A 27,000-nucleotide genomic window follows, 5' to 3' on the forward strand; every position below is an offset into this window, starting at 1 on the left:
TCAGATCAGACTGTTTTACTTTGCTCAGAAAGGTTTCCAGTGTGTGCCAGTGTGCTGTACTGTGCCTGAGGGCTCTCCAAGAGTCACAGGGGGCTGTTCCGCTCATGCAAGACAGACAGGCACGGGTTGGAAGTGCCTGGAAATGAACACCTCCGAGGAGCGGCCTTTGAACCATGACTGACCTGACTTGGAGTATAAATATTATTCCATCTCCCTTGCTTCCTGGGTGGGATGAATCTGTGTTCTAGTCTGTTTGCCAGCGTTTTCCCATGTGATTAAGCTCCAGCTGTTCTCTGCAGTAGCTGGTTTGGTAACATTGTACAGGCTGCCTTTCCTTCTCCCCTGATGTGGTTTCTGCACTTTCCTAGTAAACAGCACTCACATTCTTGTCTCCTGGCCTGCTTCTGAGGGGAACCCCAAACTATACACGATAGAACAGGGTCTGACACACAGTATGTGTTCATTATATCTTAGTTTGGATTCTTATTTTACATAGGAGGACATTTAGGCTTGGATTTGAGCCAGGATTTGAACCCGCAGGTTTGACTCCTGAGATGTAAGCATTGTTCTTTAAGAATAGATAGCAATTCTGATGTGTCCAGGAATATACTCAAAAGAACAGTCTCCCAACTGTTCCTCTCCTACTTTTGGTTCCACCACCTTCAAGCATGTAGGTTAGGTATTGTTACTTCTCTGCTAAAATTTTAGTGAATGTTTTTCCTTTTACTTATAGTAAGAGCCAGAGTTCATATAATGACCTGCAAAATCATACATGATTTAGCCTTTCTCTCGCTCTACTACCTTTTTACCCCATTTCCCATGAGCTCTCGCTCTCTTGCTTTGCTCCAAGATTACTAGCCTCTAGGGTTTTCCTTTAAGGTGCTAAGAATGCTCCTGCCTCAGGGCCTTAGTGCTGACTGTTCTGTTCTTTCCCTGTTATATCCATGGCTCATCCCTTCCTCCTCTAGGTTTCTGTTTAAACATTACCTGCTCAGTGAGGCCTTGTGTCTCAGTCCTATTTAAAACTATGTTTCCCTGTTGCCTGTCTGCCATGTTCCTCATTTTCTCTTCCTTGCTTTATTTTTCTTCATAGTGCTTAGCATCATCTCATATGCTATATATTTCACTTAAAATTTATTTATCGGGCCAGAATATAAGCTCTACAAGAACATTATTAGTCACCTTAATGTGTTTTTAAGCCCAGAAGAGTGACCTCAATACTTATTAAGCCTGGCTGTTGTGGCTCAGTGGTTAAGCATCAACCTATGAACCAAGAGGTCACAGTTTGATTCCTGGTTGGGGCACATGCCTGGATTGTGGGCTTGGTGGGATTGTGGGAGGCGTGCAGGAGGCAGCCAATCAATGATTCTCTCTCATCATCGATGTTTCTATTTCTGTCTGTCTCTGCTTTCTTCTCTGAAATTAGTAAAAATTGTATTTCAAACAAACACACAAAAAATATTTGTTAAATAATGAATGAAAAAGGTTGATGCTGATTAGTGTTATTATCGAATGCCAGAGGAGCAGTGATTTCCTACCAAATGGTGTTTCTGAATCTCAGCATTTTTTGCTGGCCCTCACCAGTCATAGTGTCTTTATGGTTTGACCATTAAAGTTGTAATTGGGTTTTCTCTCTCAGCGACAGGATGACACATCACAGCAGCTGCTTGGACTTCAGAGAATTCTGTTTTGATAGGTTGTTCAATGCTGCCGAGTGTGCTTTCAGTATTCTAATTTGTTTTCGGTTTTAGGAATTCCTTTGAGAACTTCTTCCACTTTCCTAGAATGCTGACTTTAGATTCCCTCACCAGGCCTGACTGTTTTCTCCGCGATGTTTATCTTCACTTGCACAGACACTCGAGTTCCTTCTTTTCCCCCTGCTGTCTGTGTCAGAGAGGACTTATTACACTTCGGTCTGGTTTCTCATCCCCTAACTGCCGCCGATATTTGGATGTCATTGTCTAGTGGGCTCATGAATAACTTTTCCATTCAGAACCCAGGGTTTGACACTCATCATTCTCCCCGCTGTGTATGCATTGTGCGACTCTATAATTGAAGAAGAAATTGTGTGGAAACTCGGTTCAGCTTGTGACCTCCGAAATACAATTGAATGTGGTGATTCGATAACTGTTGACTTAAAATGAATACATTTAATTTAGCTTTTTTGTTGTTGTTATGAAAGTGAAACCCATTTGGATCATTTAGAGTGCTTTTGTGGTAGCACCTCTTGATAATCTAACTTGAAATCACCCCTTCAGATCCATCTCCTTCACCAGGCTTCCTCTGATGGACTTCACTTCGTTTGCAACCTGCCGGCACAGTTCTGGGCTCAGTGTTTTCCTTCGCTCCTATCTGTAGTTACCTACTGTATCGATCCAGTATTGTGAAGCAGTGAAAGGCCTGCACTGTGGATTCAGATCATTTGTGTTTGAACCCATCGCTGTTAGCGATGAGCTCTGTTACCTTGAAGATATTTAACCTCTCTGAGTCTCGGTTTCCTTATCTGAAAAATGAGAATACTAATAATTCCTACTCCATGGAGCTGTTATGAAGATTAGTAACACAGTGCATTTGAAATAGCATAGTGTCTGGCAGATGGTAAGAATTCATGCATATTAATTGTTTTTAAATACACGCAAAATACATGTCTCGTGCTGATTAGAGATGGTCTGCATGCTCTCCTCTAGTCTCCATGTAAACTTTAATTTTTGCCCGTGTTCTTTAGTTGTTTTCACAGGTCTCTGGCTATTATTAGGTGGGATTTTTATTAAACAAATAATTCACAGAGGACAAAATCTTGTGCATAAGGACTTCTGGGCCATGCTGTACATTTTTACTCATTAGTTGCTTATTCCTTAGAGACTGTGTCTCTTCTTTATATAAGTAGACTCATGGAGCCACAGCATGTTAAGGCATTCTAGTCAAATCACCATGTTACAAAAGGAAAAATTAACATCCAGCATGCAAGTGGCAGTGATGGGGCAGAACACACGTTTCACGATGCTTGGGAGTGCCAAACCACATTACCTATCTTGCTGGGTACTCAGCAAATGCTCAGGGGCTGATCAAATGGGATATCATTATGCAGTTAAAAAACATATTAGTCATTATTTTCCCTCCTCCAGCACTCTTCCATCGCAGGGAAAAATATATAATTTCTATGGAATTTCAAAGCATTTTCTAGAACCCTCAGTTGGAGGATCTCTTTACAGTCTCAATATGGTTAATCTGGGTATGGGACTTATAAAATAAGAAATGTCTTCTTTTTCTAAGACTCTTAGGCATGCCTCTGTGTGATACTTTCAGCTAAAATGTGACCACTGAAGATATTTTGAGGATTAAGAGTTAGCATCTTTTACTGGAAAGAGCAACTTGATACAGACTCTAAATATCACCATTCAAATTCCAATAATGTCTGTGTGAGAGCACATTTGCTGGTTGTTATGCTCTCTATTTCTTGAGTATCTTTCCTCTCTTGGTTTCATTGCTATAACTCTTCTTGGTTCTCCTCACACCCTGTGATTTTCTCTATTATGGTACCTGTGCAAGAATTTTTCAAGTGACTATTTGCCTACAAACCCCATTAGACAACAATCCTTGTGCAGAAATTCTATAACAATCTTTATCTCCCTACTCTCTGGCACAATGATTGGTCCATAATAGGTGATCAATAATAATGGAATAATTGGAATAGTTGGACAATTTGGAATAAATAAATTCTCGTTCCTTTTCAATCTCCTTTGATGGCGATGCTTTCTGAATACATTCAGTGGTTGTGTTTCCAGGGCCTGCATTTTTGGTCTTCTGAATTTACCTCCGTGCACTCTCTTTTCTTCTATTTTATGCCCATATGTGCCAACAACTCCCACATATTAGTCTCTAATACTGATCTCTCACCTGAGCTCAAACTTGTATTTCAATTTTCTAAGTTGCTTCAGCTGGCTTCTGCTTCATCTCTAATCTAGTCCAGGTTAGCGGTTTCAGAACTTCCCCTTTTGTAGAACAGTTCAAGCTGTACTTCCATTTCTTTCTTCTCTGCAAGTGCGTAAGCTTCCATTAGCACTTCCAGCTCAAAATATGCCAGTGAGAGGCTTGAAGCTCTGTATGGTTCTTCTCCCCCCTTATCCATCACATCCATAACTCATCAAGTCCTATTACTTATACATAAAAAGATCTCTTGAATTTACCTCTGGCTCTCTATTTTCACTGCCAATGTCTTGTTTTAGGCCTCTTTTTAAAAAAAATTAATGTTTTTATTGATTCAGAGAGGAAGGGAGAGGAAGAGATACATAGAAACATCAGTGATGAAAATCATTGATTGGTTGCCTCCTGCATGCTCCCTACTGGGGACCAAGTAGGCATGTGCCCTGACTGGGAATTGAACTGTGACCTCCTGGTTCATAGATTGATGTTCAACCACTGAGCCACACGAGCCCAGCAGGCCTCTATCATTTTTTGACTAGTATATTGCAATGGCTTACCACATTTGGTCTTTTTGCCACCAGCTTCTTCGCACCGCAGTCTGTCTTACATGGCTACCTGAGGCATCTTTCCCCCAAAACAAGCAGGCTCATGCTATCATCCGCTGAAAGATCTCTATAGGTTTTCACTCTCTACTTTTACAACCTGATATTAACCTCCTTCTCCAGCTGCATTTTTCATATATCACTGACACAAAGTCTAGACTCCAGTCACACTGAATTTCCCTCTTCCCCCAAAGCCAGGTCCTTTCATGCTCTGTGCCTCTGCCCTTGCTCACCCACTTGCCTGTTTTGCACTTCTTCGCTTTTTCTACCTATGTTAAGTGTTACGTCCTCTGTGAAGCCTTTTCTAAACATCCTAGCAGTTAGTTCTTTATTAACACTCCTCCCCCCCCACATTTATGTTTGAGTGTCTATCTCATACTAGATTGGGAGAATAGGGAATTTGTCTTATTCTATTCTTGAGTGCCTGGACCTTATTCTGTGATTCACAGCTCAAAAATGTCTGTTCAATTAATAATGACTGAATGTTGCTACTTCCCCCCCGCCTCAGTGTTTTGAGAACTTAATTATTTTAACCATCTTTTGTGCTAACTCAGAGAGATGGTCACACATTTCGGTGTGTGTCTGCAAGGTCAGGGCCTGACACCTGTTGAGGGTTGTCTTTTGCTGTCCCTCATTGGCTGTGTTGCTTTAGCTCCCAAAGCTTCACTCTTTTCATCTGAAACTGGCTGCTCATTGGTTTGCAAAAATTTTTTGGATGGACTAATGCTTTTTAATCAACTTCGTTCATTTGTTTTAAAACTATCTTCCAGTATACAAATCTTTCAGTTGTCTGAACTTGTAAGCCAAAGAAAAAGGGGAAAAGGGCAGGGTAAACTTGTCTTGGGCTGATATGTAGAATTGTATTTATTTATTTAATATATATTTTTATTGATTTCAGAGAGAAAGGGAGGGGGAGGGAAAGATAGAAACATCAATGATGAGAGAGTATCATTGATTGGCTGCCTCCTGCATGCCCCCTACTGGGGATTAGGCCTGCAACCCAGGCATGTGTCCTGACTGGGAATTGAACCGTGACCTCCTGGTTCATAGGTCAACGTTCACCACTGAGCAACACCAGCTGGGCTAGAATTGTTTTTAAAATTTCCATTTTTTACAGTCATTAGATTTTATACCCATTATTCTGGATTTATGCAACTCAGAGTAATATGCCCCCCTTTCTAATATTACTGGCTTTACAAAAAGTCAGAGGATGCCCTTTTGCACATGGTGGTCAGAAATTAGCCAGTATTCATGATTCACTATCGAGGTCATAAACAGATCCTCGGCTTCCTGACAGCTACATTAGCGGCATTGTTCACCGTGCACAGCTGCCAGACATAAGACAGTTACTTGGCAGCTGACAAAACATGGATCTATACAGTGGCCCTTCCTTAAAACTTACTTTGAAAAATGTTACACATTGCGTACACATTGGGAGCTCACTAGTAGTATTCGTATTTAAATGAGAGCACTAAACCTAACACTGATTTTTCAGAAAACTTGAGAACTCCCCTCAGTCCAGAGTATCAGCCTTATTTTCAAGCTGGTCAGTTTTGAGGTGAAATCGAGTAATACCTGGCTGTGGGCCTGTGAACATTATGCTGGGAGACTAAACGCCCTGCCCACGATGGGGCAGCTTCCACCTGCTGTCTTGTTCCCCTTCTCAGCTCCGGCTGTTCCTTCTCAGGCCCCACACTAAATGCCAGCTTACATTTTCTTTATTGGAACAACTGCTTTAAACTAAGACAATTGATACAATGTTGTGCATCCATATTTCAAACTGGAACAATGGTGTAGAGGGGCTGCTTTAATTTAATTGCTTTTATTTTTTAAGATGAAGGTACACTTACTTTATTTCAATAGAAGATATAAGTTTCTGGAAACTAAATCATGTAACAGTGGATGAGTAACATAATGAAGAAAATGGAATTATGAAAATAGAATTTTGAAAATTGTAGGCCAGGGATATTATAGAATGTATTTCTAGTGTAGTTTGAAATTAGGATTAAATGACCCTTAATAATTTAATTTCTCTCTTATTTTATTACAGAACTCAGGAAAGTTAAAACACAAGGTGGTTGTAATATTTGTTAATATTAAGTCATATGCATAAACTACAGAACAATTGATATTAGAATTTCTCTTAATTCTTTACATTGCTCTCCAAAATATCATGAAATTGTGTATCACCCAGACATTGACTCTCTCTTTCTCTCTCTCTCTCTCCCTCTCTTTTTCTCTTTCTCGTTCTCTCTCCCTCTACACACACACTCAGGAAAGTTAAAACACAAGGTGGTTGTAATATTTGTTAATATTAAGTCATATGCATAAACTACAGAACAATTGATATTAGAATTTCTCTTAATTCTTTACATTGCTCTCCAAAATATCATGAAATTGTGTATCACCCAGACATTGACTCTCTCTTTCTCTCTCTCTCTCTCCCTCTCTTTTTCTCTTTCTCGTTCTCTCTCCCTCTACACACACACACACACACACACACACACACACACACACACATGTTTCTGGGAGAGACAGCATTATGTCTGCTTTAATTTTAGACCCTAAAGCATGATTTAGGTACTAATCATCAAAATAAAATCTACTTACCATGTACTTACTATGTGCCAGGAACTGTACTTTACATGTATTACTTATGTAATTTTCACAATGTCCCTATGAATTTAAAGAAAGAGAAATAAAGAAAAAACAAACTATCAGTAAAAGCACATCAGAAGTCAGTGTGATAGTTGAGAGTGTTGTCTCTGGCACCAGGGTGCCTGCATTCAAAACCTAGTTGTTACTTATTAGTTGTGGAGTTTGATGAAACTTCTTTAATTCTCTGTACTTCAGTTTTCCCATATTTAAAACAAGATCAACAATAATACCAAGGTAAGAGTTATTATGAGGTTAAACAAGTTAACATATTAAAGTGATTAGAATAACAGGTTAGAATAACCATTATTATATAACTAGAGGCGTGGTGCACAAAATTCATGCGGGGGGGGGGGGGAGTGTTTGTCCCTCAGCCTGGCCTGCACCTTCTCTAATCTGGGACATCCCTCTCATAATCCGGGACCACTGGCTCCTAACTGCTCGCCTGCCTGCCTGCCTGATTGCCCCTAACCACTTCTGCATGCCAGCCTGATCGGTCCCAACTGCCCTCCCCTGTCAACCTGATCTAACTCCAACTGTCCTCCCCTGCTGGTCTGATCTCTCCCCCAACTGCCTCCCCCTGCCGGCCTGATCGCCCCATGCTGGCCTGATGCCCACAACTGCCCTCCCCTGACGCGACCCACCTCTTCCGCTGGGACCTGCCTCCTCCATGCGAGGTGGCGGAGATGCTGGGACTGGCCTCCTTCGCACTGCGTGGAGTCGTGGGACCCCCAGGCCTCACCTCGTGGAACAGCCACTGGGCCCTGCCTCCGCTGTACGCGCAGCCATCTTGTGACAGCCGTCTTGTGACGACGTGAGGGCATGATGACCACCTAGGCTATTATTAGTATAGCTATACGTAAAATAACACAACTAGAAGATGGTAAAGCAGATTTTTCAGATTCCAAAGTCCGCGTTTCTTCTGCAATTCTATATTGCTTCCAAGACATATCCACATCTGTGGATCACCAAGTTTAAAAAGTGAAATTGTCAATAATCAACCAAATTTCTCTTTGTTTCTCAAAGAAAACATGTTCAAAGGACTCTCATTTAAAAGACTTTTTCCTTGGGGGTGAACTCTGGCATCTCAGAGCACATTAGTATTAAACAGTGATGCATCTCACTTTTCAGGGACTGTGGGTGGAGGAAGAGGAACTGTGGTCTTGGAGGTGAGTTACTTGTGCCTCTTCTCCAACAGGGTTTTGAAATTTGCTAATTCTTAGGATCATCCTGGAGAGGAGTTGTGTTCTGTCTCCCCAGCTGTTCAGATCACTCTCTGTTTCTATGGCTCTCTTTTAAATGTCCCCTCTGGCCTCAGTGGTGGTAGAGACGATGAGGGTCACTTTAAAATCATCAGTTTTACAGCCTTTGCATGACTTTCCTAAGTGTGAACAGGTTAAACTGTTATTTGTTTTCATCTTGCTCAGATCTTGTGTGAGAGATCCAGATCACCAGTGAATGTCTGATGTTCACTATTAGATTAGGAGTTCCCCACCTGCAGGTTTGCTTTAAAGGACTTTAGTTGTGTATTTCATTCTGATTCTCTGTTCTTTTTATGTATTCATTCTTAGACAGAGCTCTGTAAATTCGAGAGGAAATAACTCCCCCACCTTCTTTGTCTGAAACCCTTTCAGCTGCATCTTCATTGAGCAGGAAAGAAATGATTGTGGAGCTCAAGGATGTGCTTCAGCCTGGGCACAGGCCTCAACCCTTATCCTTTATCCTCAATTTAAGCACATTTTGAAATTCTGTACAGTTACTCTATCAAGCACTGCTGCTAACAAATTGTTTGAAAGCCACTGACTCAGGTTAACTTACTTCTAACAATCCCCACATACTAGACAGTTTTGTTGTCCCTATTTTTACAGAACAAAAATTGAAACTCAGACTTGGTCAGGAAGTTACTTATGATTAAGTCAGAAAGCTGTAGAGTTGTAGAACCATAACAATTGTGTTGGCCTCCAAGAACAGGTTCTACTCATGAAGCCATTGTAAGTAGGGTGCCGGCCACAGGGGACAAGAGTATGAAACAGAAGAAAACCTACATTTATTGAGCCCCTCTATGTGCTAAGAACTTAACATTTCTTGTGTCATTTAATTCTCACAATAATTCAATTACCTAAAAATTATAGTTTTTGTTTCTGTAAGTGAGGAAATTGGGATTAAGATTCAATAACTTAGCTCCATTTATAAATGTAAACCAAATTAAGTCTGAATGTAAAACTCAAGATAAGTGATTAATGGTTTTGATGTTAGTCCCAATTAATTGTTCAATGCACCATTTTTGAAGACCTATGATGTGCAATGTCTGTATTAAGCACTGTGGGGAAACAAAAGGGACCCTCCCCTCCCTTCCCCTCCCCTTTTTTCTCCTCCCCTCCCCTCCCCTCCCTTCCCCCCATCTTTTCCTCTCCTCTCTTGCCTACCTGCACTCCTGGGACTCCTGTTGCAGGGGCGCATTCCCTGCATTCACCCACATGGCTCACAGACAATGGATGAGGGACTAAATCTAGCCTATTGCTACATTGGACTCACCTCCTCCACGCAATAGAAACTCTGGACACTGGTCCTACTTTTGGCTTTGCTGGAGCCCCAAATACCTATTTTTTCCAGGACTGGTTTAAGGACAATGGGACTGTGCAACCCAGGAAATATAATCCCATGCCAATAAAACCCATTCATTCTCCTGTGTGAGTCTTATAAAATTCACTTTCTAAAGATATTGTAAGGACCTCACTCCCACTAATTAGAGAAATCCACTTCTCCAGCAACTTAACTTGGCTCATGGGGGGAGCTTATAAAGAATTTATGAGCTGTAAGGTTGGAGATCAGTTCACTTTAGATTGTGGCTAAAAGGAGACAGGGCTTTATTTGTAGACAGAGGGGAGACATTTCTAGTCTTGAACTATTCTTTTTCCAAAACATGTCATTATTACTAAAGTACTAAATTTTATATGAATAAAATAGGATATGCATGCTGGTTGATTTAGAAAATTAAACACTTTACTTACTGCCTGGTAATTTTTGCAAAAAATCTTTTATAATTTACTAGTAAGAACTATTTTGATTTAGAATTTTTTTTAAGGCAAAGATTGCAAAGTGGGTTAGCTGAGTCTATTAAAAAATAACAGTTTTCTTGAGATATAATTCATATGCCATACAATTCATCCTTTAATGTGTAAAATTCAGTGGTTTTTAGTTATATTAACTGAGTTGTGCAGCCATCAACACTATCTAATTTCAGGACATTTTTATCAGCCCAGAAAGAAATCCTCTTCACCATCTCTAGCACCTTGGCAACTATTATTTACTTTCTATTGCCTATTATGGACATTCTAAAATTGCCTATTATGGACAGTCAGATAAATGGAATCATATAATATGTGGTCTTTGGTGATTGGCTTTTTTCACTTAGAATAATGTTTCCAAGGTTCTTTCATGTTGTAGTATGCATCAGTACTTCATTCCTTTTTATTGCCAAATAAATTCCATTGCATGGTACATATTGTTTATATTCATCAATTGATGGACATTTGGATCGTGTTCATTTTTTGGCTATTATGAATAATGATGCTATCAACAGTTGTGTAAGGTTTCTTTGTGTGTGAACATAAGTTTTCAATTTTCTTGAAATATATACCTGGTAGTAGAAATGCTGGTACCTCTGTTTAACTGTTTGAGGAACTGCCAAATTTTTCCAAAGACCTGGCCATTTTCATTTATAACAGCAATGTCTCTCAATTTCTCCACATTCTGACCAACACTGGTTATTTTCCTGTCTTTCATTGTACTCACCATTTTCTGGTGTGAAGTATATCTCAATGTGCTTTTAATTTGCATTTCCCTAATGACTAATGGTGTTGAACATCTTTTCATGTGCTTCTTGGCCATTTATTTGTCTTTTTTGGAGAATTGTCTGCTCAAAACTTTGTTTTTAAATTGTTTTGTCTTTCTGTCATTGAGTTGTAGTAGTTTTTATGTATTTTTGTAATAGACCCTTACCTGATATATTATCTATACTAATAATACCCTAGGTGGCATCATGCCCTCACGTCGTTACAAGATGGCCGTCACAAGATGGCTGTCACAAGATGGCTGTGCACACAGCAGAGGCAGGGCCCGGTGGCCGCTCCGCACCGTGTGGCCAGGGGGTCCCGCGGCTCTGTGCAGTGCCAAGGAGACTGGTCCCGGCATCTCCGCTGCCTCATGCAGAGGAGGCAGGTCCTGGAGGAGGAGGCAGAGGAGGCAGGTCCTGGTGGAGGAGGCAGGTTGCGGCAGGGGAGGGCAGTTGTCAGGCCAGCAGGGGAGGGCAGTTGGGGGTGATCAGGCTGGCAGGGGAACAGTTAGGCATCAATCAGGCTGGTAGGGAGCGGTTAGGGGGCGATCATTCTGGCAGGTAGGAGCAGTTAGGGGCAATCAGGCAGGCAAGCAGGTGAACGGTTAGGAGCCAGTGGTCCCGGATTGTGAGAGGGATGTCCGACTGCAGTCAGACATCCCCTGAGGGGTCCCAGATTGGAGAGGGTGCAGGCCGGGCTGAGGGACAACACCCCGTTGCCCCTGTGCATGAGTTTCGTGCACCAGGCCTCTAGTCTATATATATAAAAGCCTAAGCAATCATTGTGACCTGTTGACTGGTCGCTATGACGCGCACTGACCACCCAGGGGCAGACACTCAATGCAGGAGCTGGCCCCTGATGGTCAGTGCATCCCATAGCCAACCTCCCGTAGCCAGCCAGTCTCCCTCGGTCCCTCCCCTCCAGCCGGCTGGCCAGATCGCTGGCCAGGCTGAGGGACCCCACCTGTGCACAAATTTGTCCACCAGGCATCTAGTTTTCAAATAATGTTTGCTCTGATTTTGTTAAATTTATCCCTAAGTATTAAAAATATTCTTTACAAATGGAATTGTTTTTAAAACTTTATTTTTAATATTGTTTATTGCTAGTTTATAGAAATATAATTGCTTTTTATATATTGGACTTACGTCCTACAACCTTGCTGAATTTTGTTGTTTATTCTGATAGTTTTAGGGTTTTCTATATACAAGATCATATCACCTGTGACTACAGATAATTTTACTTCCTGCTTTTCAATCTGAATTGCTTTTATTTCTGTTTCTTGCCTAATTGCCATGGCTAGAACCCCTAATACAATTTTGAATAGAAGTGGAGAGAGTGCATATTATTGTATTATCCCTGATCTTAGGGAGAAATCTCTTACCCTTTCACAAAGTATGATGTTAGCTGTGAGTTTTTAATGGATACCCTTTATAGAGGTTGAAGGGGCTGGATTCATTTTACAGACTGATTTTTATTTTTATTTTTTAGTTTACCGTTTTTTTAACCTTGAGCTGACATGCAAAAATTGGGAGTTTTCACACAAAAATTGGAATTTCTGACTACTCTTAAAAAAAAAAATCTGACAGTGAGAGCACTTGGCTCACCTCTGCACATGGCAGGGATTACTGCCAGCTTTGAGTGGTGGCTATGGTCTCCTCAGTAGACTACAGTCCTCAACAGGCCTCGTAGTATCTCTCACATGCAGAGTATATGCCTTCACACTCAGTATTCCTTTTCTTATTGTAGAGAAATACGTATTTTTTTACCTAGATGTTTTCTAGGAAAATGGAAGATAATCCAAGAAAACTATGTGATTTTTTTTCTGGCTCCTAGCTTATATTATTCATTTTCTTTTTCCTCTGTCTCCTGTCAGAATTTTGAGTTTGTTGTTGCTGCATTAAGGGATCTTCTCTGATTCTGATTAGAGATCTAGAGGATTTGTAAGTTTAGATCAGTTTAGTAAGAATTCTGGACTCTTAGGATAATGCTCAGCAGTTTCTATAGAAATAAACTGGACTTTGATGTGAAAACCCAATTTGAAGTAGTTAATCATGATGTTTCTCTATCACCCCTTTCCTCCTCATTCACCTTTAAATATTTCTACATTCAATATAGTTGGCTAGGATTTATCTTCATGAAATAAAACAATATAGAATGCACTTGGATGCAGGGATTTCTGAAAAGGGAAAATCGAGGAAGAATGTCAATATAGTAACATTAGATACATCACTGAAAGGACCACTATATTGTAAACTTTGACAAAGGAGTGTCTTATTTATTTATTTATTTATTTATTTATTTATTTAATCTCTAGAATTTAGTACACTGTCTGGCACTTAGTAGGCTCACTATAGTTGCATTGAATGAATATTAGTTTTTGGTAATATTTGGATGAGGATTTCTTATGTGTATAAGAACCCCAGGGGCAGTACTTTTATGAAAAAGCAAGCGTAGTACTTTTATGTTTTGATGACATAGATAGTCACAGGAAATAATGTTCACATTCTTTTATGTAAATATTCTATAAGTATAATTAATAAGTGATAAAGCTAATAAGCAGGAAACTTGATATTTTGTTACATATTAAAAAGAAGAAAGAACTGGTAATTTTTTGTAATTAAAACTATTTTCGCCGAAACCGGTTTGGCTCAGTGGATAGAGCGTCGGCCTGTGGACTGAAAGGTCCCGGGTTCGATTCCAGTCAAGGGCATGTACCTGGGTTGCGGGCACATCCCCAGTAGGGGATGTGCAGGAGGCAGCTGATTGATGTTTCTCTCTCATCGATGTTTCTGACTCTCTATCTCCCTTCCTCTCTGTAAAAAATTAATAAAATATATTTTAAAAAAATTAAAAAAAAACTATTTTCTGTGAATAGGCACTGTGGCCATGGATTCTCAGCATTTTAGGGAGTTAGGTGAAGATAACTTTTTTTTTTCATGTCTTACTTGATATTGCAAAGAACAGCAGTCAGGAGGTATCTTTGGAATGTCTATACTGTAATATCATTGCTGACCACTGGCTGTAGGCTTTTGTGTTATGGGAAAGCCTGGAGTAGATCGTATTTATTTCCTGGAGGTAATATACCCTGATTGCATCAGTTGCCTTTATAACATTAATACTTCATCCTCAGTGACATCCAAATGGCTTTGACATTTATATTACATCCCATCGTGCACATCTTCCAGCTCAAAGAAGAGAATTGTGTTGGGTAGTCTTAAGATATTCAGTAGAGCAATAGATGTGAAGATAAATTATATAGTTCAGCTCCCTAGTTAAGCCAATCTTTTTTGAGGAACATATAGGGAAATACAGTTAGGGGGTGATTTCTAAAAATAATGTTCTTCTTGGTGATTTCAGTGTTACATGCTGCATAGTTTTGAAAAGATCTTGTTGAAACCTAAAGGCAGGATTAAAAGTCAGCTGTTAGGAAGGGAGTGTCTGTGGTCATATGTTTGGTGAGATGGTGTGAGCGAGAGACAGAGCTGGGAATTCTACCTACGAGAAGCAGACACTTTGTTTAGAAGTATAGGTTCACCCCATAATTCTGAGCATTGTCATGGAGTCCAAGGAAGTTCTTGTTCACTGTAAGTTAATTTACTTTCCTATTGACCTACTTAGGGAGAATGAGGCAGGACTGGTGGCCTGATGAAATATTTCCTTAATAACTTGCTCACAAATACTGAATTCTGGAGCTACCATACATTGTTTGCTTTGCTTTGCTTGCTCTGTGTACTACTAAAGTCATTCCTACATTTAGGATGATAAAGTCAGGGATTCAAATGGTGATAAAGGGATGCAGAATTGCCCAGGAACTTGGAGCTTTACTTAGAAGTTATCTGTGTATTTCTCCTGTCAGAGTGCCTCTACTGTAGTTTGACTAGTAAGTATGTGGAAAGATGTTTTCAAACTCTTATATGTAATCTTGTAAGTATTGAGGAAAAAACTTATAATTTGGTATGCTACTTTTATGTGATTTAAGTACTAGATTGCAAATTATCTTAATGGTATGTATTAAATATTGATCTGCCTACTTATAAACTTGGAAGAAAATGTCTATTTTTTCTCTAAGTGGCATTTCCTATGGCATTTGATGTAAATCGGAAAAAAAACCCACACCTACTTTTACTTGTACTGAAATTAGTTAATATTTCTTTGTACTAAAATTTCTTTGTACTTCATTTTTTTCTTCTAGCATATATGTAGTTATTTTTAATAGCTAAGCAGGACAATAAATGTAATAGACTATTAATCACTAAGTAATGACCAGCCATTAAATAAAGTAACATACCAAGCATTTTTTATGTCTTCTCTCATTTGGTAACTTTAGGAGATGATTATTTAAGTATGATCATTTTCATTTTACATTTGAGGAAATTGAGGCTCTGAGCAGTAAAAGTCTCCCAGCTCGTAAGTGTTAGAGGTAGGAATAATATCTCTCTGTGTTTATATCTGTCCATATGCTTGTCAACCTGACCCCAAACTGATGCTGTTGATCATTATTAGACCATATTCCATGAATACAACACAGTAGTATTGTCAGTTAGTTTATGTCACCCAGAGAAATGGAAACACATTCAAGACATGGAAATTGGTTTCTTCAATTTCTGTATGAATTGTTTGGAATAGTCACGGAGCTCATCTCAGAGGAAGAAAAGAAAAGACATTTCCCACAAAGTTTCTATAAGTCACGTTGATTCTGCTGTCTTTTACAGAGGCTCACTAGTGGTGTCATGTATTAATCTACATTCCGGGAAAATGTGCTTGTGGAGAGAATGTGTGGGAACAGCTGGGTATGGCAGCTGTAGGTTGTGAGCACAATGAGACTAGCCTGGAAGTTCATTCTCTTCCTTTTCCTGTGCATATCCCCTTCATATAGCAAAAACAGGACTTTTCTGCACATATCCCCTTCATATAGCAAAAGCATACACACAAATTGCACTTAGCAAAGAAATAGAAGCACCATGCTATTTTTATTCAAGTTCTGACTCAGAATCATAGAATGTTAATGCCAGGAAGTACCTCTGTTTGGGCTTTAGTTCAATCATTAAGGAAAATAAACAAACTTGAATGAATTTGTTCTTAGATAATAAGGAAATATATCTTTTTTACTGCTATATCATCAGAGTACTTAACAGGAGAGCCTTATACATAAGGTTCAAGAAATGTTTGTTGATTGATGGGTTGATTGCCCTATTTCACTTGGCTGATAGTTGAGGCTATAATCTGAATATTTTCACATTCAAGATCAGTGCTTTTCTTATCATACTGTGCTGCTTGCATTTCCATTTCAAAATAATAGGTACCTTCTTTTGAAAGGAAGATATGAGAGCTCTAAGAGGTTAAACAACTTACACAAGATAGGTGATGGTCTTCTTTTTTTTTTAAATGTCTGGAGACATTTATTTTTTATTTTTTATATATTTTTATTGATTTCAGAGAGGAAGGGAGAGGGAGGGAGATAGAAACATCATCAATGAGAGAGAATCATGGATCGGCCGTCTCCTGCACGCCCCCTAGTGGGGATCGAGCCTGCGACCTAGGCATGTGGCCTTGACCAGAATTGAACCTGGGACTCTTCGGTCTGCAGGCCGACGCTCTATCCACTGAGCCAAACTGGCCAGGGCAGTGATGGTCTTCTTAATGTCCAAGTCTGTGTTCTTAGATGCCATGCTAAACTACTGCTTCCTAGACCAAGAACTCATACCATATCTTCTGGATGTAATTTGTGCTTGTATCTTAAAGCCTTCTATCAAAAGAGAATATGTACACTTATTTGTGACAGGTGTCGAGCTGTGGGGTTAAGAACAAGGATTGTATAGCAAGACAGACTTTAAACTCCAGCTCTACCATTTATATGACTTGGGCTAAGTTTTCTGTGGCTCAGATTCACCATCCACAAATGGTGGTAATAATAATACCAATCGCATGGAGTTGAGAAGTAAGTAAGTATGAGGTTCTTAGAACAGTGCCTGACATATAGTGATCCTCACATGTATTTCCTTGGGTTTGATTTTCATTAGGAACATTTTATCTTATAGCAAATGAAGCATAATCCTGTTGTCCCCTCTTGTTCTACCTTCTGGGGGCACAAAGACTAATAGGGCATCACCTACACTGTCTTATTATAGTCTCTACTTATTATGAAGTTGGTTCTCACTCTTTTCTAACAGGTTTCTTAATCTTTAAGCAAAGATCTGATTTCTTCAATACTCATATTTAAAATACTACAAGGACTTCTCTGTACTTACAGAAGGAAATAACATTAATACTTAGAGGATAAGAATATGGATTTTCATATGGCCTACAAAAGACAGCCAAATTTATTATAGCAGAAATGAATAGTCTTTAAAAAAAGAAAATCTTATCTTGAAAGAACGTGTGCTCTCTTGCCTAAAAATTTAGACATATTGGAGAAGGATATAGTGGTAAGCATTGGACTTGGGAATCAGAAATCCTTACATATGGGTTCATGAATCATTTGACATTTACCAGTTGTGTGACCTTTGATATGAGAAGTCCTCTTATCCTCTGTCAGCCCAGTTTCCTTAACTGTCAAAGGACAATAGTGACTGTTATGATTATCTCATAATGTTTGGTATTAATCAAATAATATTTAATTTTTTCAAGATCCAAATTCAAATACCACCTACTCAGTGAAGCCTTCCCTGACTCCTCCAGTTAGCGTACATCTCTCCTCTCTTATATTCCTACTAGAGGCCCGGTAAATGAAAATTCATGCACTAGAGGGGTGTCCCTCAGCCCACCCTGCTCCCTCTCACAGTCCAAGAGCCCTCAGGGGCGGGAGGCGACCTGGCGATTGGGGAAGGTGATGCCCCATCACACCTCTGCTGCTGCCACTGCCGACAGTGCAAGGCATGGCCGGCCCTGGTTACCTGAGCCTCGGGTGGCTCTGGGCGGCTAGGCAGCCACCACCTGAGGCTTGCCTGCGCCTCGGGCTGGCCCTGCATGGCTAGGGGGCTGAGGGGGCTGGGGGACTCCGGAGGCAGGTGTGCAGAGTGGCCGGACCCTCCTGGGGATGGGCCTGGCCTTGGAGCATACCTGCAGCCCTGGCAGGGCTGAGGGGACTGGGCGCCACCATCTTGTGGCTGTGGGTGCTGCCATCTTTATGACAGCGTGAGGGTCAATTAGCATATTCCCTCTTTATTAGATAGGATAGCATTTTACACCTCTACAGTATTTTATTTCTTTGAGTCAAAGAGACCATATCTTCCACTGAATTGTAAGCTCTCTCTGGTTATATATTTATTTTTATTTTCCACAGACTGTCTGGTATAGTGCCTTGAATATGTGCTCCATAAATATTGGATTGAAATGAATCGAATTTGTGTAATAAATGGTGCTTTGTAAACTGAAGTGTATACAAATGGAAAGTTTTATTCTTTTTAAAAAAATATATATTTTATTGATTTTTTACAGAGAGGAAGAGAGAGGGATTGAGAGTTAGAAACATTGATGAGAGAGAAACATTGATCAGCTGCCTCCTGCACACCCCCTACTGGGGATGTGCCCGCAACCAAGGTACATGCCCTTGACCGGAATCGAACCTGGGACCCTTGAGTCCGCAGGCTGATGCTCTAGCCACTGAGCCAAACCGGTTAGGGCAAAAACTTTTATTCTTAATATCTACTTGTATTTGGCACTCCTCTTTCTCATGTGCTTTATTTTCCAACTTACTTTTGGCATCTTATGTTTAATCAGGCTCCTCTCTGTATCTCCAAATGTATTATTTTGGGGAGAGTCTACTGGGAGGACAGTTAAAGTCTTTATTAAGTTTCTGAATGAAAAGTGTATTATTCTAAGTGCTGTCCAAATCAAACCATCATGATCTTTGCTTTTCGAGAGCACAATCCAAAAATCACGATAAGATGTCTGCATGCAAGTTATGTTGTCCTTGGAACTGTTCAAATGGAATTAAATAATCAGATCAGTGACTTTTCGACTCAGTGTAAGGAGGAAATCCTTGTATCAATACAGTTGGTTGTAGATTAAAAAAAAAACAACCCAGGGGTAATGGAGGGCTGACTATAAAAAACCTGTAATAACTGCGAATATTAAACAGGTTGTACTGTGTCTTATTCACACTTATCAAGGACCACTAAAAACTATTGAAAAATTAAAATCACACTGATCAGGGATTGCATCTATAACAACTTTTGTTCAGAATTATGACTGAAATAAGCAGTTTTAGATTTGGGTGTTTGGTTTAAGTTCACTAATCCAGACACCATCACATCATTACTTCTTATTAATTAGAGAAAATCTATGTGTATTGAACTTTTCACAAGTTGTTGAGGTAGTCCCTGGAAGTCATACAATGTATTTTGCCTGTCCTAGAATATTCTACAAGGTCATAAAGTAACTCTTCTGTGATATTTGATCAGTTTGGTCACGCATGACGATGTTTTTATTCAGTCTCATCTTATGTAATAAAATGGTAATATGCAATTGACCTAAAGGCAGAAGACTGTTCTGACACACTGACCACCAGGGGGCAGGCACTCAATGCAGGAGCTGCCCCCTGGTGGTCAGTGCACTCCCATAGGGGTAGCGCTGCTCAGCCAGAGGCCAGGTTCACAGCTGGCGAGCGCAGTGGCGGTGGCGGGAGCCTCTCCCACCTCCGCGGCAGTGTTAAGGATGTCCTACTGATGGCAGTTGGACATCCCCTGAGGGCTCCCAGATTGTGAGAGGGTGCAGGCCAGGCTGCGGGACCTCCCCCCCGCTGAGTGCATGAATTTCGTGCACCGGGCCTCTACTAATTAGATAAAAGACCTTACTTGTGAATGCAGAAAATGTTCCCTGGAACATTTTAACAAAATGTATTTTTTTTTTTTTTTACAAAAATAAAAGTGGAAAAGGAGAAAGGAGACATTAAGAGGAAACAAAGGGAAAATAAAAGAAATGGGACGGAAATGAAGTGAAAGGAAGACCTGGACACTTATAGTTGTTAATGATGTGTAAAATTTAAATCTTTATAAGGGATTGAATGAGATCTTGTCAGCTCAACAGACTTAATATATCCTTGAAGTCCTCAAAACAGTCAGGAGAGTGTTTTGGGGTTGCTAATTACTTTAAGAGTGTGAATAAGACACAACACAACCATGTTTAATATTCGCAGTTATTAGAGGTTTTTTATAGTCAGCCCTCCATTACCCCTGGGTTTTTATTTTTTATTTTTTTATCTACAACCAACTGTAGATAAAAAAATATTTGGAAAGAAAATTCTGGAAAGTTCCAAAAAGCAAAAATTGAATTTGGCATGTGCTGAGAACTATGCTGAATCCACGTGAATGAAGTGATGTGTAGGCATACCCTGCAGTAGCCTATACAAATACTAGAGGTCCAATGCACGAAATTCATGCAAGAGTAGGCCTTCCTTCCCTCCGGCTGCTGGCATCGGCTTCCCTCTGGCACCTGGGACCTGGGTTTCCCTCCAGCTGCCAGCAGGCACCCGGGACCCAGGCTTCCCTCACAGCCCCGGCTTCGTCCAGGAGGTCGTCTGGATGGACATCTGGTCTAATTAGCATATTATGCTTTTATTATTATAGATAGGTTATATCCACTACTATACCATCTACCTATATAAAATGCTAATATGCAAATTGACTGAAAGGCGGAACAATCGGCGGAACAACTGGTTGCTATGACACCCACTGACCACCAGAGGGCAGACGCTCAATGCAGGAGCTTCCCCCAGCCTGCAGGCCCCAACCAGTGGCGATGGTGGGGGGACGGGGCCAGCGAGCAGCTGGCGCCAGGCCAGCCACGGTGGGTGCGAACAGGGGCCCCAATTGGTTCTGACTGCTGGCCAGCCTAAGGACCCTACCTGTGCACAGATTTCATGCACCAGGCCTCTAGTTTTATATAAGGGACTTGAGCATCCATGGATTTTGGTACTTTCTGGCGGTCCTGGAACCAATGCCCTGGGGATACTGAGGGATGACCGTTGATGCAATGTAGCATTCTCACATTTTACATTTAATCCTCTCAACAACCTTGAAATATAAGTGCTATTATTACTTCCATATTATAGATGAAGAAACAGAGAAGTTGAGTAACTTGTTAAAGGTCTCACATCTGGTAATGGTGAAGCTGTGATATGAACCAGGATGTTCTGAGATGGTGTTTAGACAGATTTCTGTTTATCTGGCTTTCCTGCTGATGGCAATAACTTTTGATTGCAATTTTCGGTTAGAGTCTACTTCCATCTGGAAATCTCTCTCTAAAAATCTTTGGGATATTTAATAACTTAGAATGTATAAAGCCAACCAAAAAAGAAAAACTCGCTCTCGGTGGAGTGTGATGAATAAATTGTTTCTTATACAGTTTAGCATAGTTATATTATACACTAAGTCCTAAATAATATGTATTTGAGATCTGTTATTTAATGTTCATTTCTTTATCACTAAGAAATTGTTGAAAATCTTTATGTCTGGCTGAGAAAAATGACTCTACTGGTCTGTTTCAGGTTTCACCTTGCATGTCCTATTGTTTACCTTCTATACCCATACTGTAGTGGTCCCTCATCATTCTATAGTGACCTGTATGCTTCCTTGCATCAGAGATTTCTGTAAAATCCACAGATAATTTTTAGCCTCTACACCTCAAGTTCAGATCCCCGCCCCAACTCTTTAGTTCAAAAATTAAAACCTGCAAAAATAGTTAAAATAACTATATTGAAAACACCCATATATTTTTAAAGTATCCAAGTGTTAACTTTCTGCCATGTTTTTAATGCTCTCTCTGTATATATATTTACTGTGTAATTTGAAATTACATTACAGATTTTATGACGCCCTAATGCTTTAGCATGTATCTCCTAAGAACAAGAAATGTCTCTGACAGAATACCATGATTACATTTTTGTTTTCTTCTTATTCTAGGTGTGTATGATTATTGCTTGTGGTTTTTTTTTCATTTTTGAAACTTTTTATATTTTATGGACAAGTAATAGCAGAAGATTCTTTGTAGGCAGGGCGAGGTGCTTGGGTAGCTGGCTAGATTTTCTAGTTCGAGTGTTCTCTTTACTGGCGTAGTAAAGTGCACTTAAAAATATTTGGGGCTTTGTTTGGATGAGAGTGGGATTAGTCTGCTTCTGATCTTGTGCTTCTTGTTTGTTTCTATTGGGCCCTTAATTTGTACCACTTGCTTCCTTCTTTGCTTTCACTGCCAAGTGTCCAAGAGACTTCCCCTTACAGGGTCTCTCTCTCTCTCTCTCTCTCTCTCTCTCTCTCTCTCTCTGCCTCAGCAGTGGATTCAACAACCTTCACTGAAGTTCTGCTAGCATTATAATTATATCCCATACCTGATCCTCAACAAGCTTTACCTTTTGGCTGCAGGAGATGAAGATGTCTGTATATACTGCTAATGAGTTCTTCTGACTTTTATAATTTGCCTTTAATTAGTGATTAATCACCCTTAGTTTTTCATTATCTGTCTCCAAAGCTTTGATCACACAAACATCCATTCAAACCTTTTGTTCTTATTATTTTCTTTGAACCTCTTGCATGACTGAGATATTATACTTGTTGCTGTCCCCCCCTTCTGCCCCCCCCCACCAGTTTTTTATCCTGGTTCACCAAGGTGAAAGTTTTAATAATTATACCATTGGAAGATACCAGGAGTTATTATCAATACTTTACCTGCCACCAGTATTGGGGTTCTTATTGACAGCCAATGGGTGAGTGCTGCAGCTCAAATATTGGCCATGTGAAACAGATTCAGGGATAGAGATTCTGTATATTGGAAGTTTATGGGGGAGAAAAATGGGAGATCTATCAAAACATCAATAAAATGTCCCAGGTGAGAGATAATGATAGTGTGTAGTTTGGGTGAGTAGTGGAGGCAGTGAGAGTGGTTGGATTTGGGATATATTTCAGAGTACTAGCAAATGGATTAGATGTCAAGGAAGAGAGGAATCAATGGTGTCTTTAAATGTTGTGGCTTGAACAACAGGAAGAATAAAGTTGCCTCATCAATTTAATGAGAAGGGATGGCTAGTACATGTCTTCTTAAAGCAGCAGAATTAATGGAAGAATATAAATATAACCTCTTATTTCATTTACAATTTCTTGCTGAAAAAAAAAGAATATGGTCTTATAATTTTGTTTCTACAACATAAGTTGCTTGAACTGATCCAATTAACAATTGAAAATGGAATAAACTCATGTCTAGAATAAATTGAAATTTTGTCAAAGAATTATTTTTAACTAATAAAACAGACTTTGGTAGGATTAAATTAAATAATTTTAAACTTTCAAAGATCAGTAATTCTCATGAGAAGTTCCTACTTCCAAAGCAGTGAAATAGGAAGGAACCTTTCTATCTAATGTTAAGAAAATAGCATACCCTGATATCAAAACTAAACATGGGTAACACTAAAAGAAGAAATTACAGATTGATTTCACTTGTGAATATAGGTTAAAAATCCCAATCAGAGTACTAATAAATCTAATTCAAGAGTACATTGAGAACATCAGCAAAATGGTATCAGGAATGTCTATTGCTTGTCTACACCCAGAAACATAAATTTGAACAACTAAATATACTTGAAAATACTAGGGCTGGAAGGTGGGGAAAATGAGGAGATGTTGGTTGAAGGGAGCAAACTCCCAGTAGTAGGATGGGTGGTCCTGGGGAATCTAATGTCAGCATGGTGACTATAATTAACAATATTATATTACATACTTGAGAGTTATTGACAGAGCAGATCCTCAATGTTTATACCACACAAAGAAATGGTAATCATGCCCTCACCAGTTTGGCTCAGTGGGTAGAGCATTGGCCTGTGGACTTAAGGGTCCCAGGTTCAATTCTGGTCAAGGGCACTTGACCAGGTTGCAGGCTCAATTCTCAGCATTGATGTTTTTCTCTCTCTCTCTCCCTCTCCCTTCCTCTTTGAAATCAATTAAGAAAAAAATATCTATACTAATAAAAGGGTAATATGCTAATTAGACAGGGTTGACCAGACATCTTCCGGACGTCCGACTTCCTTCTGGACAAAGCCACAGTGGTGGGGGCTGAGGCAGAGGCGGTTAGGGGTGATCAGGCTGGCAGGGGAGCAAGCAGTTAGGGGTGATCATGTCGGCGGGGGAGCAAGCAGTTATGGGTGAGGTCAGGCAGGCAAGGGGGGGCAAGTAGTTAGGGGTGCGATCAGGTCAGCGTGGGGGAGCAAGCAGTTAGGGGCGAGATCAGGCCGGCTGGGGAGGACAGTTAGGGGCGATCAGGTCTGCAGAGCAGAGGGGTTAGGGGCAATCAGACAGGCAGGCAGGTGAGTGGTTAGGAGTCAGCAGTCCCAGATTGTGAGAGGGATGTCTGACTGCCGGTTTAGGCCTGATCCTGTGGGCCTTAGAGGGAAGGGGAGGGGGAGGACAGGAAGAGATTAACCAAAGATCTTACATGCATACTAGAGTCCTGGTGCATGCATTCGTGCACTGGTGGGGTCCCTCGGCCTGGCCTGTGGGGATGGGGCTTAAACTGGCAGTTGGACATCCCCTAAGGGGTTCCAGATTGGAGAGGGTGCCATCCAGGCTGAGGGACTCCCCCTTGTGCATGAATTTCATGCACTGGGCCTCTAGTATATATATAAAATGAAAAAAAGAAATGATAATCATGTGAGGGGATGGAGGTGTTAACTAACCTTATTATGATACTCATTTTGCAATATACACATATATCAAATCATTGTACACCTTGAACTTACATTTTATGTCAATAATATCTCAATAAAATGGGGGAAAATGCAAAGAAAGATTTAGTCTACAAATGCAATAGGGGTTAATATTAGGAAATCTATTAATGTAACATATCACTAATAGCTCAAAAAATAAAATGTACAGTTTCAATAGATATCAAGATTAGCTCACATTTCTCTCTCAAAAAAAATCCTATATAATAAAAGCCTAATATGCTAAGTGTCTGACCGTTTGACCAATTGTTATGGTGTGCACTGACCACCAGGGGGCAGATGCTGCGACCAGTAGGTTAGTTTGCTGCTGGGATCCGGACGATCGGGATTGGGTGAGATGGGCTAGACATGCCCTGGAGCCCTCCCACGGTGGGGTCTCTCAGTCTGGCCTGCACCCTCTTGCAATCTGGGACCCCTCAGGGGATGTTGGAGAGCTGGTTTTGGCCCGATCCCAGCAGGCCAGCCCATGGGACCCCACTGGTGCATGAATCTGTGCACCAGGCCTCTAGTAAATAAATAAAATCCTAGGGTGAGCTATGTTTAGATATTCTTTTAAGTGCTTTATATATATACTAGAGGCCCGATGCATGAAATTCGTGCAAGAGTAGGCCTTCCTTTCCCCGGCACCGGCTTCATCCGAAAGGTCATCCGGAAGGACATCTGGTCTAATTAGTATATTATGCTTTTATTATTATAGATACATGTATGTTCATGTATATATGTATGTTCATATATATGTGTACTAATTTATATAAAAACTCCATGAGGTAGATAATATTTTTATCTTCATATTTTATTTTATTTTTTTCAATCTTTAATTTCTTTATTGATTAAGGTATTACATATGTGACCTCATCCCCCCCATACCCCCTCCCCCCCACTCATGCCCTCGCCCCCCTGTTGTCTGTGTCCATTGGTTGGGCTTATATGCATGCATACAAGTCCTTTGGTTGATCTTCATATTTTAGATGAGAAAAACAGAAACATATTCATGTTTAGTAATTTTATCAAATTTACCCCCAATTATTATGTGTGAGAGCTATGATATGTGAACTTAGGAAGAATCTATAATATTAAATTACTCTGCTAGATTGCCTCCCAATAGAGAACAATAATAATAATAATAGAGAACAATTATAATATCTATAATTGTCTAACATTTATCAAATTGTTACTAAGTGCCAGATACTACCCTCAGCACTTTGAATTAACTCATTCTCACTATGATGATATGATGCAGATATTATTGCTATTATTCCCATTTTGTAGATAAGACAAGTAAGATAGAGGAAGGTTAAGTAAACTCTGCAAGATCATCCCCTTACTAGGTGGTGAGTTTGGACTTGGATCTAGTCCATCTGCCTTCAGAGCAGTTGCTATGCTACCTCCCAAACATTGGAACATTCATTCCTTATAATAAACAAAAGAAAGCAATGCAAAACCAACCAACCACCAAAAAAGCTATGATACTTAACTAAATTAAATGATATTTCCTTAAAATTATTTTAAAAAATCTATCTAGCCTGGCCAGTGTGGCTCAGTGATTGAGCTTTGACCTAAGAACCAGGAAGTCACAGTTTGATTCCTGGTCAGGGCACATGCCCAGGTTGTAGGCTCGATCCCCAGTAGTGGGCATGCAGGAGGCAACCGATCAATGATTTTCTCTCATCATTTATATTTCTGTCTCTCTCTCCCTCTTTGAAATCAATAAAAATATATTTTTAGAGATCTATCTAAAATCACAGTCTATATTATATTTCATGGATTTTTAAAAACACAAAATATATTACTATTAAATTTAGCAAAAGGACTATTGAATCAGCACTGTCTTAAGATAACCATTTTCAGGCCGTTTATTGTAAAAGGTGTGGAAATCATTTAATGAGAAAAACAAAACCATAATTGTGAAGTCATGAATCATTATTAACAAAAATATAGTTATTAATGATTGAAAAAATGTTCAGGAAATACATGTTTTGCAATGATTGTATAGTTCTCAAGAGTGATGAGAATATGTTAAAATAGAAACATTTGTTCCATTCTGGTAGGAATGAAAATACATTCAACTATTCTGATGAAATAAAATAACATCTTAAAAATCTGAAATGAAGACAAAGATTTATGCTATTATTTATGCTAAGAATGTTAATTTCAGCATTGTTTATAATAGTAAAATTAAATACAATTTTAATGTTGAACAACAGAATCTTAGTTTTTCAATTATGCCATATCCATTTAAGATATACATTTAATAAAGGCATTGACTGACTGAAGTTGC

Source organism: Myotis lucifugus, unplaced genomic scaffold, assembly GCF_000147115.1.
Source record: "Myotis lucifugus unplaced genomic scaffold, Myoluc2.0 scaffold_106, whole genome shotgun sequence".
Classification (NCBI taxonomy): domain Eukaryota; kingdom Metazoa; phylum Chordata; class Mammalia; order Chiroptera; family Vespertilionidae; genus Myotis; species Myotis lucifugus.